The 16,782-nt window shown below is 41.6% G+C and overlaps 2 long non-coding RNA genes across 2 annotated transcripts; both read right to left on the bottom strand.

Moving 5' to 3' along the window:
• On the bottom strand, window positions 346–2,410 carry LOC109948954. The gene is made up of 3 exons (XR_002271432.1): window positions 2,283–2,410; window positions 1,333–1,396; window positions 346–563 (listed from the first exon to the last, which is right to left on the bottom strand). It is a non-coding gene; the product is annotated as an uncharacterized LOC109948954 (long non-coding RNA).
• On the bottom strand, window positions 6,956–9,017 carry LOC109948955. The gene is made up of 3 exons (XR_002271433.1): window positions 8,890–9,017; window positions 7,939–8,002; window positions 6,956–7,173 (listed from the first exon to the last, which is right to left on the bottom strand). It is a non-coding gene; the product is annotated as an uncharacterized LOC109948955 (long non-coding RNA).

Here is a 16,782-nt window from a genome sequence, read left to right as displayed (position 1 = left end):
ACGAGGTTTTAACCTCCTAACACAATCACATTTTCACCCAAATTTTAGGACCAACAACAAGGTCCGAACCATTCTCCATAAAACAACATGACTAACATTTAGTCTGTGGCTGCACCTAGTAACCTCGGTCATTTTGGTACCTGGCTGGGGTTGGAAGAGGATGATGTGACAGGACCCGACCCAATTTCCACTTTGGAATTCGAGCCAAGTCCTGTGCGTGTCCGACACCTGGCGAATGTCGGGCACAAAAGGACCTTTTTACCCTTCTTGTTTCAAATTCTTTTTAAATTCTCCCTTAGACTTCTGCCGAAATTTCGGCAGAGCCTCCCCTGTATTTTGACCGAACCCAAATTTTTCCACCTGTTAAACAATCAAAAAATCCACACCAACTGCCATAATAGAATAACCAAGTATTCACCAACTCCAGTTTTCCATTAAAACTATATATCAGAGCATTTTCTAAAGTTCACAGAGTTTCAAGAACTTTTCCACAAAACTCTACCTCACTTGGTGGCGCGGAAGCTAGGGATGGCCCGGTGGTGGATCCTACGCACTTCTACGGCCTATTTGTACCCCTGTCATATCCGTCAATTCCCCTGGCAGGTCTCGGGCGCCACGCAGTCTACCCGAGCCGCAAACTGGCGAAATCAGGGGACTATGATCAGCCTGATCTGCCGGCAGATTCCTCGATGACACCAAGTCAGCTCGAGTCGCTCTGGCAGGATGCAGGGGACCGTAGTCAGCCTGATCCGCAATCCTGGCAGGTCTCGGGGACACAGAGTCAGCCGAGCCGCAATCCTGGCAGGTCTCGGGACACCAAGTCTGCCGAGCCGCAAATCCTGGCACTCACGGTCCGAGCGTCCCCGTAACTCGTGAGGCAAAGTCAAGTGCACTGACATAAACTGAAATTGGACTGGATGTCCGTAGACATCGGTCCAACTCTGGGTAATCACCAAGTAAAGGGTGGGTACATGGTGGTTCTAAAATAAACTATTTTTAGAAAAATCTAATAACTCACTGCCTTTTTGTGAAACTGAACTTTAACTGCTATCTCCTCTGATAAAGTTCTCAAACTCTGCTTTTTATATTACTGAGCTTCAGTAACTGAACAACACGTAAATCAAAGTATTGTACAGCACAAATCACGTTCGAAATGAATAGTTCATAAAACTTCTTCCATATCAAATAATGACATTAACCCATATAAACTGATTTGTAAAAGCTTATTTGTATAAAATCATTATAAAAATCACTTAAGTAATCTCATTTATATAATTCATTTATGATATAACTCATGCATATAAAATCATTTATGAAAGAAAGTCCACTCACTGATGGTCCGAGCTAATTGGACCCCTCGAAGGTCCCTCCTGCAGGTCGACTGAACCTCTGGTGCCTGATTATCCATGAATAATAAATCAATAAACTGCTGAATAAAAAGAATTAAATTAAACACCCTGCCCCCGGCTTCTAGAAATACGTGCACTCATTTTAAAGTACTCTTATGCCGACATTAGCTTTTTAGACAGTTAGAACGGCCTTAAAAGACCCGAAGCCTTACTAAGCGATAAACATCCAGATCGGCTGATCCGGGACCCCGTGGGTTTGCGGTCTCCGATGGCCAATCTGGGCTCCTCTGAAGGTTCCTTACAGAGAAGGAACCATGTTCTGCGAGTTTGGTCCGAAACGGATGGTCGGATTAGCCAAAATCGCGTTATCGCTTAAAATCTAAACCCTAGCCCCAGGGTTCGCGATTTCGGAGTATCCGGGACTCCGATTCGCAATCCGTCGAATCCTACACGATCCTGAAATCATGTAGACCGACATATCCAAAATTCAGCGTGATCCGACGATTTGACGACACTGCACCCACGGATCGCACGATATGGAAAATCCGTTCGGGGCTCAAACGGACTCCGAATCGAGATCCGCGAAATCCTACGCGCTCGTGACGACACGAGGATCACAAAACTGCACAGAATTACTTCACCACCCTCGCCCACGCGCCCCAGCACGCGCGGGCAGAATCGGGTGTCTAAAGCGATACCGGGTGGCAGAAAAATCTCGGAACTAAGACTCCAAACTCCTATCCTGGGTAAAAAACCCCATTTGGAGTCAGTTTTGTTCTTGGACATACCCCAAAAAGTGACCATAAACAGTAGATCTCGGCGGCCGAAGTTTCGGCCAGATTTCAAGTCGAAAATTGATCGCTTTAGAGCTAAAATCGATCGAAACCCATACATCCATCAGCTAGAACACGAAAAATAGCTGAGAAACCATACCTTACTCGATTGATTTGGTGGAGAAACGAAGGAGAAATTCGAGCTGGAAGATCGGGTGAACTCGGGTGAACATCCGTCGGAAATCATGACTTTCCGATCAACTCCGGGCGACCCAAGGGTGGATGATGGTCAAGTCGTGACGCCGAGAGGGAGGTGGAGCCGACGGTGCCCACGGCGGAGATCAGCTCGGCCTGTGGTGGCCGGACCGTCGCCTAGACGTCGAAGCATCGCACAGCTGGGTGCGACGGGAGAGGGAGAGAGGAGAGAGAGAGAAAACTGACGGGGGAGAGGAGAGAGAAGGGATAAAAATCTGACTTTTTTCCAAATTACCGTTTTGCCCTTCGCGGTATTTAGACCATATCTTCTTTGTTACAGCTCCGATTCGGGTCTACTCCGTGTCTATGAACTCGTTTCGCCGTGCTCTACGCAACGGCATAAGCGGAATTGCCAAATTCTTTCTCGATCAAAAAGTCAATTTTCCCCCTATTAAATAATGCGAGGGCAAAATAGTCTTTTTACTAGAAGATATTATCCTTACTTTTTAGATATTTTGTTTTGGGTTATTACAATCTACCCCCCTTATAAAAATTTCGTCCTCGAAATTTACCTCCTTGTCGTTTAAAGAGGGGGAAGGACTGCACCTATATCTGCAACTTAAGTTATTACACAGCATGTGTTACTAAAAGCTGGACACTTTCTATTTCAATCTGAACCGCTTGTTTCCCACACATTCTATATTCTCATTGGGTCCGATACATCTAGGATTTGGCTCCCTTGCTTCCTTAAATCTCATTTCACCTTCCTCAGGCGATAAATATCGAAAATACTTAATTGAAGATCCTTCTTCTAGTATCTGCATAATTTCTTGCCAATCCTGGGTTACTTGAGTCTTTTTCTGCTTAATCCAAACAGGTTCTTTATTTCCTACAATACTTTCAGATTTCAATGAACCTTGCTTAACATTCCATCTTCATACTTGGGTGATCCATACTATGCCTCGTGTAAGGCATCTATTGGAAACATCTCAGTTATAGATACCAATAGCAAATTTTAGATTTGTAATCCGAGGAAATCCAACAACTGTCACTTAAGGCATACTCCCAAACCAGCATCTTTTCACTCAAATCATTCTGAAACTGTAGTAGATTATATCTCAATAACCTTTCCACAATTTGAGTCATTTTCTTAAGATGGTCATCTGTCTAGAGTGAATTGCGGTATTAAACTATAATCAAGGCCCAAAAGCTTCTTTTAGCTGAGTCCGACTGGAACATAGCCTGGATTTCTTGATCTAAACCGTAGGGACTGGTATTCCATAGCGTCGTAAGACTTTATCTATGAAAATTCTTACCAGTTTGTTCAGACTATACTCGGTTCTCACCTGCGGAACATATACAGACTTACTGAATCGATCCGTAATTTCCTACACCCCACCCTGCTTCCTCTATGTTCAAGGAGGCTGAACACAAAATCCATCGTAAGCTCCTCTTGCTTCCTTTCAGAACTCGAAAGTGATTGCAAGAACCTTGTTGATTCTTGTCGCGGGGCTATTCCTTGCTGCTAAGTTCTATTGTTCCTTTCATCATAAGAAGCTCCTTGTAAGATCTCTATTTTGAACCTTTGCTTTTCATGTCATATAATTCAACCTTTTACTCGTAGGAATCAAATCAGGATCCTGAAATTAACCTGCAAATATTCGAGTTCATTAGTACTGATTTTCCTTGACAAGTCATTAACAGTGCTTTCTGATTATTCGTATCCAACTCAACTTTTTGTCTTACTATCACTGATAATCCATCTCCTTCGGAGATAAGCCACTTCTTCCTGAGAATTCCATACTGAGTGTATCTATATCCTCTGACCATTTTCTCCGTCTCAAGTTTTCTTCTTCTTGTATAAAGAAATTTGGTAACCTCTTATGATCTGTAAGGATCTTGCATAATTCTTCATAAAAGACGGCCACCAACCTTACTAAGCCAGACTTACTGTGGCCTGTTCCAAATCATAAATAGAATGCTTCGATTTATACTTCTTCCGTTGTTGAGATACATAAGCACTCACTCTACCATACTGCATCTACACAAACCTCAGTTCTTACGACAAATAATACTGTAGCATACCAAGTTCTCCCTAACCTCCTGCAGTGCTGAAATCGAAGTAGTGGTTGGCCTGTTCTTAAGTTTAACATCATCCTCTTCACACTGATCTGACCACACCAATTTAACTTCTTTCTTTTCTAAAGGATGAACAGTGTCGCCATGGTGGATAACCTTTCTACAGGGCGACAGTAAGAATCGACTTACCTAGAAAACTCTGTATCTCAGTAGCACTGACTGGTCCAAATTTGCTACTGCTTCAATCTTTGAGGATTAACAAAATACTTTTATCTGAAATCATGTGTCCCAAGAAACTCACTTTGTTCCTTCAACATGCACTTTTGCTAAGCCTGGCATAAAGTTACTGCCTTCTTAGAGTTCGCCACCCAATGTCTAAATACTTCACATGTGCCTTCTGTTTCTACGAATACACTCAAAGGTTATCTAGCTACGCGATCATGAGGCGATCTCAACACCACCCAAACATTCTGCTCACGGAGGTCCAAAATACTACTGGCACATCCCTTAATTCTTTGTAGTATGACCAGGAACTCAGAGTCCCCATACCTCATTCAACACGCTGTTTTAAGTACAGACTCCTTTCTAACTCGTTACTGGAGCTATTTAAGCCTCAAGTCACTTGTTAGAAAATCTCTTAGCACTCCTTAGCTTATTAAACAATTCCTTACTGTGAAACCATAGACGCCTAGTTCCGTGCTGTAATCTTATCCAGCTACCTTGAGTCCGTGCATAACTTCATGATGATATCCCCTTCCTTAAATAACACTAGAACACCTCAATAAAGAACAACACTAAGCTGAATGGCCCTCTTCGCTATCAATTCCTACCATTGAGTCTTTAACTCCTTCAACTTATTGGTGTCATTTTTGTACTTCACCCAAGAAATAAGCTCCATTCCTGGAGTGAACTCAAGAATAAACCCAATTCCCCAATGGAAGGTAACTCTGCGACACGGTATCTAATCAAATCAATTCAACCCTAAGATGACCTCCAGTCAACCATGCCGAAGGGAAATTCAATCTGTAACTGCAATAAATAAGGCTTATGTTTCCTACTGAGGCAGGTTATACTGTCTATCTACAGGTTTAAAACTGTTACTACATCCCTTCAGCTGACTGCTTCCTCAACTAGCCACACTGATCTGGGCCCACCACGAAACAGAGCCTCCATAGACTGTGGTGTTTCCTGTGATTAACCTTGCTTACTTGTTTCGCTGCAGTAATAATCTTTTTATGCTGAAGAAACAGCGACAACCCTTTTTGAAAATAATATCCTCCAGCTGTACCTCACTAGCAGGGCCCGGAACGATACCTGCCATACCTGACACATTAAGGCAACTTCTCCTGTTAGAGCCTAGCAACAGCTGTCTTTCATTACTTCTAGCTACACCGGCCCCAGAACGATTTCCAATACTACTATTCTGGCTGGTATCTTTACTGAAACTAAATTCAGGTTGACAGCCTCTATACTTGCGGCCATTCGGTGATTGGAAACCGTAATCACCACTGTAGTTACCTCTCTTAAATTCTTCCTGATTAGTATTACCTATATCCCAATACTGCGCATAAAGTGCACCCCATGGTGGCCCATCATCTGGCTGGGGCAGACATCACCATGGTTCCAAAGTTAACTAACTACTAACTGATCACAATATCTCGGATGGAGGCTTTTAACCTTATCGCAACTAGGTACTATCTCTTACTTCCCAATCTCTATTGGTAGAACACCATACGTGAAACTTTCTTTTCTTTTTTTTTCTTTTTTTTTTTCTCATTTTCGGGTCCAATCATTACCCCTATTTGGCTGCAAAAATTTCCGCCTCCACACCTTTTGCATACTTGTAGACAAAACTGACTATCACATTCGGCTCTAAAAATGCTTGTCTCATACGAGTCAAAGGATTCCAGTATCGTTTCTTAACCAAATTCCATCAATACTCTACTCTTCTGTGGAGTAACCAGAACTTCCACGATCTACTCTATTCCTTCAATTTAATCCTCTTTTTACTACTAGATACCACCATTATCCCAATTTATAACTCTCACTCCTTTTTACTGGATTTACCTGTCTCACGGATGGATCTCTGGCTGACTAAGGCCTGAGCTAATAACTCCAAGGTCTACTGGATGTTTGGATCTCCCTGTCTACTAAGTACAGTAAAATACGGCTCCTGACGAGCCTCTAACAACCGATTACTCTACCGGTTCAGACACCGATGCAGTTCCTGTCCAACTTGGGAATCTCATCCCCTTACGTCGGGGTAGCTGTCTAAGTTCCCTACGGATACCACCACCATTTGGGCCCAACTTGAGAAGGAAACAAGAATGCACAGAGTGCGAAGTCTACAGGAAGTAAAACCTATGCTCTGATACCAAATTGACAGGACCCGACCCAATTTCCACTTTGGAATTCGAGCCAAGTCCTGTGCGTGTCCGACACCTGGCGAATGTCGGGCACAAAAGGACCTTTTTACCCTTCTTGTTTCAAATTCTTTTTAAATTCTCCCTTAGACTTCTGCCGAAATTTCGGCAGAGCCTCCCCTGTATTTTGACCGAACCCAAATTTTTCCACCTGTTAAACAATCAAAAAATCCACACCAACTGCCATAATAGAATAACCAAGTATTCACCAACTCCAGTTTTCCATTAAAACTATATATCAGAGCATTTTCTAAAGTTCACAGAGTTTCAAGAACTTTTCCACAAAACTCTACCTCACTTGGTGGCGCGGAAGCTAGGGATGGCCCGGTGGTGGATCCTACGCACTTCTACGGCCTATTTGTACCCCTGTCATATCCGTCAATTCCCCTGGCAGGTCTCGGGCGCCACGCAGTCTACCCGAGCCGCAAACTGGCGAAATCAGGGGACTATGATCAGCCTGATCTGCCGGCAGATTCCTCGATGACACCAAGTCAGCTCGAGTCGCTCTGGCAGGATGCAGGGGACCGTAGTCAGCCTGATCCGCAATCCTGGCAGGTCTCGGGGACACAGAGTCAGCCGAGCCGCAATCCTGGCAGGTCTCGGGACACCAAGTCTGCCGAGCCGCAAATCCTGGCACTCACGGTCCGAGCGTCCCCGTAACTCGTGAGGCAAAGTCAAGTGCACTGACATAAACTGAAATTGGACTGGATGTCCGTAGACATCGGTCCAACTCTGGGTAATCACCAAGTAAAGGGTGGGTACATGGTGGTTCTAAAATAAACTATTTTTAGAAAAATCTAATAACTCACTGCCTTTTTGTGAAACTGAACTTTAACTGCTATCTCCTCTGATAAAGTTCTCAAACTCTGCTTTTTATATTACTGAGCTTCAGTAACTGAACAACACGTAAATCAAAGTATTGTACAGCACAAATCACGTTCGAAATGAATAGTTCATAAAACTTCTTCCATATCAAATAATGACATTAACCCATATAAACTGATTTGTAAAAGCTTATTTGTATAAAATCATTATAAAAATCACTTAAGTAATCTCATTTATATAATTCATTTATGATATCATGCATATAAAATCATTTATGAAAGAAAGTCCACTCACTGATGGTCCGAGCTAATTGGACCCCTCGAAGGTCCCTCCTGCAGGTCGACTGAACCTCTGGTGCCTGATTATCCATGAATAATAAATCAATAAACTGCTGAATAAAAAGAATTAAATTAAACACCCTGCCCCCGGCTTCTAGAAATACGTGCACTCATTTTAAAGTACTCTTATGCCGACATTAGCTTTTTAGACAGTTAGAACGGCCTTAAAAGACCCGAAGCCTTACTAAGCGATAAACATCCAGATCGGCTGATCCGGGACCCCGTGGGTTTGCGGTCTCCGATGGCCAATCTGGGCTCCTCTGAAGGTTCCTTACAGAGAAGGAACCATGTTCTGCGAGTTTGGTCCGAAACGGATGGTCGGATTAGCCAAAATCGCGTTATCGCTTAAAATCTAAACCCTAGCCCCAGGGTTCGCGATTTCGGAGTATCCGGGACTCCGATTCGCAATCCGTCGAATCCTACACGATCCTGAAATCATGTAGACCGACATATCCAAAATTCAGCGTGATCCGACGATTTGACGACACTGCACCCACGGATCGCACGATATGGAAAATCCGTTCGGGGCTCAAACGGACTCCGAATCGAGATCCGCGAAATCCTACGCGCTCGTGACGACACGAGGATCACAAAACTGCACAGAATTACTTCACCACCCTCGCCCACGCGCCCCAGCACGCGCGGGCAGAATCGGGTGTCTAAAGCGATACCGGGTGGCAGAAAAATCTCGGAACTAAGACTCCAAACTCCTATCCTGGGTAAAAAAACCCCATTTGGAGTCAGTTTTGTTCTTGGACATACCCCAAAAAGTGACCATAAACAGTAGATCTCGGCGGCCGAAGTTTCGGCCAGATTTCAAGTCGAAAATTGATCGCTTTAGAGCTAAAATCGATCGAAACCCATACATCCATCAGCTAGAACACGAAAAATAGCTGAGAAACCATACCTTACTCGATTGATTTGGTGGAGAAACGAAGGAGAAATTCGAGCTGGAAGATCGGGTGAACTCGGGTGAACATCCGTCGGAAATCATGACTTTCCGATCAACTCCGGGCGACCCAAGGGTGGATGATGGTCAAGTCGTGACGCCGAGAGGGAGGTGGAGCCGACGGTGCCCACGGCGGAGATCAGCTCGGCCTGTGGTGGCCGGACCGTCGCCTAGACGTCGAAGCATCGCACAGCTGGGTGCGACGGGAGAGGGAGAGAGGAGAGAGAGAGAAAACTGACGGGGGAGAGGAGAGAGAAGGGATAAAAATCTGACTTTTTTCCAAATTACCGTTTTGCCCTTCGCGGTATTTAGACCATATCTTCTTTGTTACAGCTCCGATTCGGGTCTACTCCGTGTCTATGAACTCGTTTCGCCGTGCTCTACGCAACGGCATAAGCGGAATTGCCAAATTCTTTCTCGATCAAAAAGTCAATTTTCCCCCTATTAAATAATGCGAGGGCAAAATAGTCTTTTTACTAGAAGATATTATCCTTACTTTTTAGATATTTTGTTTTGGGTTATTACATGATGCCCCGGTCATTTCGGTACCGGCCCCGTCATCATCGATGGCCAGATGAGAGAACGGCCGGCCAAAATGTGGCGGGCTGCTGCTGTGCACGTGAGAGAGAGGGGAGAGAGAGAGAGAGAGAAAAAAAAAATCTGATTTATTTTTATAAAAATCTCATTTCAAAATAATTACGATTGTGCCATTGAGTTTCTTTTGACCATATCTCTGTCGTTATAACTCCGTTTCGAGCCCACTGCGTGTCTACGGACTCATCTCAGTACGACCTTCCCAAAAATACTAGTCACTACCCCAAACTCTTTCCGGGTAAGAAAATAACCAAAATATCCCTACCTCATGGGTAAATTTGTAATTTCACTTAAATAATTTAAACAAGGGAGAAATTTGGAGTCGGGGTGTTACAAGATCACAAGGAGGAATCCTCAACAACCATGTGGCCAGGGACAAGCCGTCCAACCGAGGAACTGGGCTGACTAGCACCCACCGAAGAATCCTCAATACTCGTGCGCCGGTGATAAGTCCTACGAGCATAGACTACCCAGCTAAGGGTCTACAAAACACCCCATCAAGAGTGCCCAGGTTCTGATCGTATCCAGGTATCCATGTCAACTGTTTACAAGTGTTAGTATCCAAGGAGAGGTACATATGATAGTACACATCATATACGAGGGAAAAAAAATCCAACAGGGGATCGTTTGGCTGAACCATACGGAGGAATCCTCAACAACCATATGGCCAGGGACGAGCCGTCCAACTAGGGGACTGGGCTCACCAGCACGCACATCAGAATCCTCAATACTTGTGCGCCTGTGACAAGTCCTAAGCCCGTAGACTACCCCGGTAAGGGTCTACGGTAACACCCCACCAAGGGTTTCCAGGTTCCGACTTATCCAAACCATAACTACAGTTTTCAAGTATCCATCAATTCCATAATCAGCATCCAAGGGGGGTACATGAGATGGCGTGCCATCGCCAAGATCCAAAATCCACTTTCATAAACTAATATATATATAATAAAAGATAATATTCTCAAAATCCAATTTCCCATTATTCAAAGGAACCCCGAACCTATAATATTCCGACCTAATTTAATCGTTTTAATCAATTTATTTCTATTTGTGAAATTACAATTTTGCCCTTTGGGGTAGGGGCGCTTTGGTTACTTTTTGTTTGGAACTATTTTTGGGAGTTAGAGTTGCTCCATTGCGTAGTGCTCGCTCTCACGAGTTCGTAGACACGTATAGGCTCAAATCGGAGTTTTAACGAGGAAGTTGTGATGTACGGAAGTGTAGTGGCACAATCGTAATTTAGGAGAAGTGAAATATTAAAAATACCCCAAGTCAGACCTTCCCACACCTGTACTTGATGAGTCCCAAGTCTGGTCAGTTCAAGTCCCACAAATATTCTCTTCATTCCCCCACATAAAGTCCCACAAACTCATCATAATTCCAAAACCCGTCAGAACCTCATCAAAACCATACAGACTTGTTCACAGGTCCAAAGCATCAACTTCCTGAGCTCAAAATGAAATATTCCTTCTTTAGACTTGTTCATCTGCCTCTCTAGTAGGACATATCCGAAAAGTAACCTGATCGGAGAAATATAATCACCTCAAACCCCAGTTGGAGTACGAACAGCTCATCTCTGTCGAGTACTCTGTGTTATGCACGGATTTGTCTTTGCATGCGCATTTATATTGCAATTTTTCACCTCTATTCCTTCACGAAAGTTGTTGATGAGGTCGAGTGCTACAACATATCCAAATTTCAAGGCAATTGGAGATGTCTATCTACCTTAAATCACGTTCAATGTGAGATTAGTGTTCTCTTACTTCCTGTTTGCTGGTTCCACACTAGTGTGAAATTATTCACTCTTGCATGTAGCCTTCCTCTGCTCTAATGGAAAATTACCCTTCATCAACGTTATTCATCTGTGTCTTAGCTATAATCTTTCAAAATTGGAGCTTCATCCAAGAAGTATAGCCATCTCAACAAGAGTCTAAGTGTAACATGTTCATCCTTGTCTAATATGTTAATGTAGGCTCGGATTCTGTCTTACATGTCACTTTTCTCAGATGAGAAAGGTTCCTTAACGAAAGTTGTTGAGAATTCTGTCATCTACAACATATCCAAAATTCGTAGTCATCCAGAAAGTTTAGACCTATCGGAAGTGGTACAAACTGAAACATGCTTCTTTGTTTCCAAGTGTTGTTTTGGCGGTTGTTCTCCTTGGGAGGTGAATTGAGGATTTCAGACCAATTCAAAGGAGTGAGGTAAATATTTAAGATGCTTGATTTCTAGAAATCTACTTTAGGGGTTAAATTCTTGAGGTTTTGTGGATTGTTGAATTCTTCCAAAGTTAAGTAGAATTGTGAACCTATAGGAATGTCCGGATCAAACCCATGGGCCACTATGTGGCATTCCGTTGAGTTCGAAAATACTCCCACGTCGTCCCAAGCACAATGGTATGCTCGGATTAGTGTTTGGCTACCGTTTGACTATCTAATGGATATTGCGCCTATTATGCGATATCCAGGTTTGATAGGTTCAGACCGTTCAATCGGTTTCATTTCCAATATGTTATTCCACGTACCTCTATGATCCTGTACAAACTTGTTGATCGAGAATCAAATTCCCGAATACTCTGAGTAAATTATTTAGGGTTAGGCGAACCGATCGCCGTCCGATCATGCAATCAAGAGGGATCCGACAGCTCGATCGAGACCAAACTCACGGGACATGTTTAGGAAAATTTGTTGGACCTACAGGAACTTTAGGATTGGAGATCGGAGGTCGTGGGCCCCTCAGGCCAGGTTGACCAATATGGGAGGTTTGATTGTATAGTTGACCTGGGGTTTTTCGAGACCATCTTATCCTTTGGAAAACACTATTGAGTCCCAGGAACTAGACTTTGATCTTTAAAGTTCGGAGTTGGGTTCAATTACCAAGTTAATCTTCGTATTCTCTTTATATGTTTTCAGGCACAAAGAATCACTCCGGACGAAACCGCGGAGAGTTAATTGTGTTTTGGACCGTGAGTGAGTGGACATTTGTTTTCTAAATAGTTTTAAGAAATTCTTGATGTGGCTATTAATTGTTTTGTTTTACAGAATGGATAATTTATGATTTCCATTTTTCTAAATAGTATTTCCTGCATATTCAAATTTAGTTTGAGAACGATTCTTAAGGATTTTTCATGGATGAGTTAAGTTAATGAATTGTTTGTGGTAATTACTTTCTAAGCATTCAGTTTTGGTTGAAATGGATTGTATTTACTTTATTCGTGGTTTACTACTTGAGGTTGACACTAAAATGCTTTTATATGATTTAATTTTACAATATGTTTTGGGAGGATTTATAAGTGGTATTTATGTGAGCTTATCGATAAATTATATAGTAAGGATTTTATTTGTGGGTTTTTATTCGGTTTTACTTTGAGAATATGTTTTGATAAGTTTTTATTGGTTGGAAATCAAGATAGCGAAATTTGGGTTTATTTAATGGTATCAAAAGGGGTTTTGTTTATTTAATTATTTATTGATGCATACTTGAAAATTTGAATGGTTTAGAAAGGATTTGGGTAAGAGTTTTGGAAAGGGGATTTGTGAAAAAGGGAGTTTCTATATTTGAGTGTCGAGAAGTGGATTTCAAATGTGAGTTTAACCAAAGGAGGGTAGTGGAGGTCGCTAATTAGATGATGACAAGTACATCACTGTTAGCAAAGGAACTGTTTGGGTTGAGATCGACAATTTATTGGGACAAAGATCCATATGACTGAGTACAGGTTAGTGGAGTGCACGTGTTTAGTTAGAAGGAAGTAAGACTATTGAGTCTCTCAACTGAGTCTTGAGAATTTGATTGGTGGTGAAAGTGTGTAGTAAGTGTGGTTGGTATCGTGATTCACTCGAGAACTTGAGGGGATCATGATAGAGAAATGGTTTGTGTGGAGGTTGGCTTTGATTGGTTGTCATGGTTGCATTAAGCCGATACAACAATAATAATGGTTCGATCCTTTGCACTAGTGGTTGCGAGGCAAGTAGTTGTATCTGAGGACTGGTATGGCTACTACTTCAGTGTTGACCATTTCTTCAAGTGGAACTAGTCGTGTGTAAGTGTAGTGAGAGGAAATCTTGTGGCTCTGATACCAAGTTGATAGGACATCCACCAGATGCCGGACCCACTTACTAACATTATTCTCTTCTCCGAAAACAAAGGAAAAGAGGGTCGAGACTTTTTGCAGAAATTTCAGCAGAGTCTCCCCCTGAAAAACGGACATTTGCCAAATTATTTCCACCTGTAATGATAATAAGATCATAGTTTTAAAAAAATTCCCAAACTTCAGCAAGCACAGTCTACCATCCAGGCACAGTCATAAATAGTTGTGAAGACTCAATCTACAATCATTCATCAATCTAAAACGGGTTTCAACCCCGTCACTACCACCAACACATTTTCACCAAACTCAACTAATCTAATAAATAGGATTTGATCCCACTGACCATATTAAAGTTCCAAAAATATAGTTTATCTCGCGGCTGCACCGGGGTGAGACCCTAGGCTACCTACATATCCTTACTGAGGGATCAAGCCACACGTAGTTCTGCAATCCATAATCACGAACCAGATAATATACAATTATTTTCTGTACTACCAACAAGTTAATTCTTTTAAACATTAGTCTTTTCCCAATATAGTATAAATAGCATTTTCTCCCTCCCTGTTACTTTACTACATGCCAGAGAGTCCAACGCCACGCGTAGTAAACCAACAGTACCCAAAAGTGTATGGATCCCTTACCACACGCCTGAAAATCCAACGCTATGTGTGGTAAGGTAACCAGTATCCAAGTGAGCACACACCGGAAAATCCAACGCCACGTGTGGCCCATCCAAACCATGTTCTACGCTCAGACTGCTTTATCATAAGCCGAAAAATTCAACGCCACGGGTGATGAAGTACTAACATGTTAGAAATATGCCCTTAAAGCCAACTAATTATGTAATACTTAGGGTTATGGTAACTTTGATCAAACACATATTATGTTATCAATGGGAAAGAAAGGTTGTTTTATACATTAAATGATCCTATATTATCTTTCAATATGTAGAACAACCATAGTCCAAGGAATACACAAGTGGATATGAGAGCTAGTAATGAGATTGCATACATGGAGACGTTTCATCATCCCTAAATTCTGAATATGTTCTTGGTCATAGGAAATTGATTGGGCGTCAATATTCTGCAAAGACCAGTACACACAGTATCGTCTCTATATGTAGGGAATGGTAAGGTCTCAAGTCATTAAGTGTGGAGACACATCGATATGTGTGTAGGTGCTTGTAGAAGAACAAGTACACTGAGCGCAATGCAACACATGAGTTACAACATGGAAGTCTTTACTCACATGTCAAGCTAAACTCATAAATTGCAATGGTGCAAACTAATCCTTAGACCTGAGGCATCATAGAAGTTTTGTGGCTATGTTGTTAATCTTTGAGGGCACTATACAGTCATGCTGAATTAGGCATAGATTAAAGGTGCTCATCAGGATTCTCAATAGAGTCATGGAAACAAATGAATGTATAACAAGGAATCTTTACTCTCAGTAAAGGAGAGAGAATACTCCAAGATATGATTGGTAAAATCTCTGCGCAGAGTAGTGGATAAGACTTGAAAGAAGAAGTCTTCAAATCTTACCAGGATAATTATATAAAAGGAATGATTCACATTAGGATATTGACAATCGGATTCCATGATCTAATGATGTGAATAAGGAGTATTGACATAATAGAAGGATTCAATTGCACGATCATTCCAATTTGAATAGGTTCTTTCACAACATCTTACTTAGCTCAGATAACCGTGACTTGCTGCAGGCGACAACCATGGTTTGTGGATGTCCTAAAAGATTTCAATTAACCTTTATAATTGGAAGAATTAAATTCTGGAATTTAATTCGTATATCATCTCTGAAGAGTTGACTCAAAGAATGTGATTAGAGGTACAAATGAGGAGAAATGAAATGAGGAGACACAAGTCAATGGTTGATAAACAAATGTCAAAGTCAACGACCAAAAGTCAACATGTTGACCGGAGCAATTGACCAAAGTCAAATAGTTCAACCGGATCAATTAAGTAAGACTATAATTATAATTTAATAGTTAAATTATAATTAAAAGATTAATTATGGAATTAATATTAACATATAGAAATATTGGATTGGGCTTTTAAATATGATTTAAAAGGAAAGGGACAAAATAGCCCAAAGGATAAGGGGCATAAGATGACATGACCCATGGACCAAATGGAGCCCTAAATACCCACCCAATTGCTTTTTGTGTTGTCTTATATAAGCGAAGTATTGGAGAAAACCTAGCTAGGGTTTTTGGTTTCCTACTTTGATTGATGAGTGATCATCTTTGTATCTCATCTTCCATAAACCACAAAATTGATCCAATCAAGATGTAGACTAGCATCCATACTTCTTGATTGCCTTCTCTTCATCTCTAGGAGCATTTGGTGTGGTGAGGTAGAGGACTCCAATATTGGAGCCTTGAGGTGAAGGAGTCAAAATCAAGAGAAACAAAAGGTCTTTCCAACCAAGGTGTTCATTCTTGAGAAATCAAGAAAAAGTCATCAAGGGTAAAGATCTATTCCCTTTTTCCTATTTCTATTTGTGTTCAAAGAGACTAGGCTAAGATACTTGGTTTAAAATGAAAAAGGTTTACCTTAACTAGTATAAACAAAATGAATCCGCCATTTAGAATGTTTTTGTTGTATAGGTTGTGGGTAAAGTTCATTTCCTAAGCATTAGATGCATGTTTCCTTCACTGCTATAGATGGTGATGCTAATTTTGAAATCCAAAAGGAATTTGGGCAAACCATATTGAAAGTGCTTCACAACATATGTAAGTATTATCTTCCCAAAACTCTTGTATGTAAAACCTAATAAGCTATATGTAATCAGCACTAATCGAGATCGAGCATTAACATGTAAAACACTAATCGAGATTGGGCATTGCTTAAGACAAAGAAAACTGCTCCAGATGAAAAGGTGATCTTCTCTGCTATTCGGCTCCTTCTCTCTTTATCTTGATGGGGTGAGAATGATTTTAGAGTGTGAAATTAGTTGTTAGCAGACCACTCGCAGTGTTCAAATAGAAAATGAACTCTTACATTGTAATCCCAAACAGAAAAATGTAATTTATTATGTTTTTTGAGGGAGTTACAAGGTTTAGTGGCTATGAATGGGTGACTGCAGCCAATAGGCCAACTGAATCTCACATTCAAAACCAGCTGGATGTGAAGGAACTTAATGCATATACT

The sequence above is a fragment of the Prunus persica genome, chromosome G4 (assembly GCF_000346465.2).
Source record: "Prunus persica cultivar Lovell chromosome G4, Prunus_persica_NCBIv2, whole genome shotgun sequence".
Classification (NCBI taxonomy): domain Eukaryota; kingdom Viridiplantae; phylum Streptophyta; class Magnoliopsida; order Rosales; family Rosaceae; genus Prunus; species Prunus persica.
Note: the sequence above shows the minus strand (reverse complement) of the source record. Positions and strands in the feature narration are given on the sequence as shown.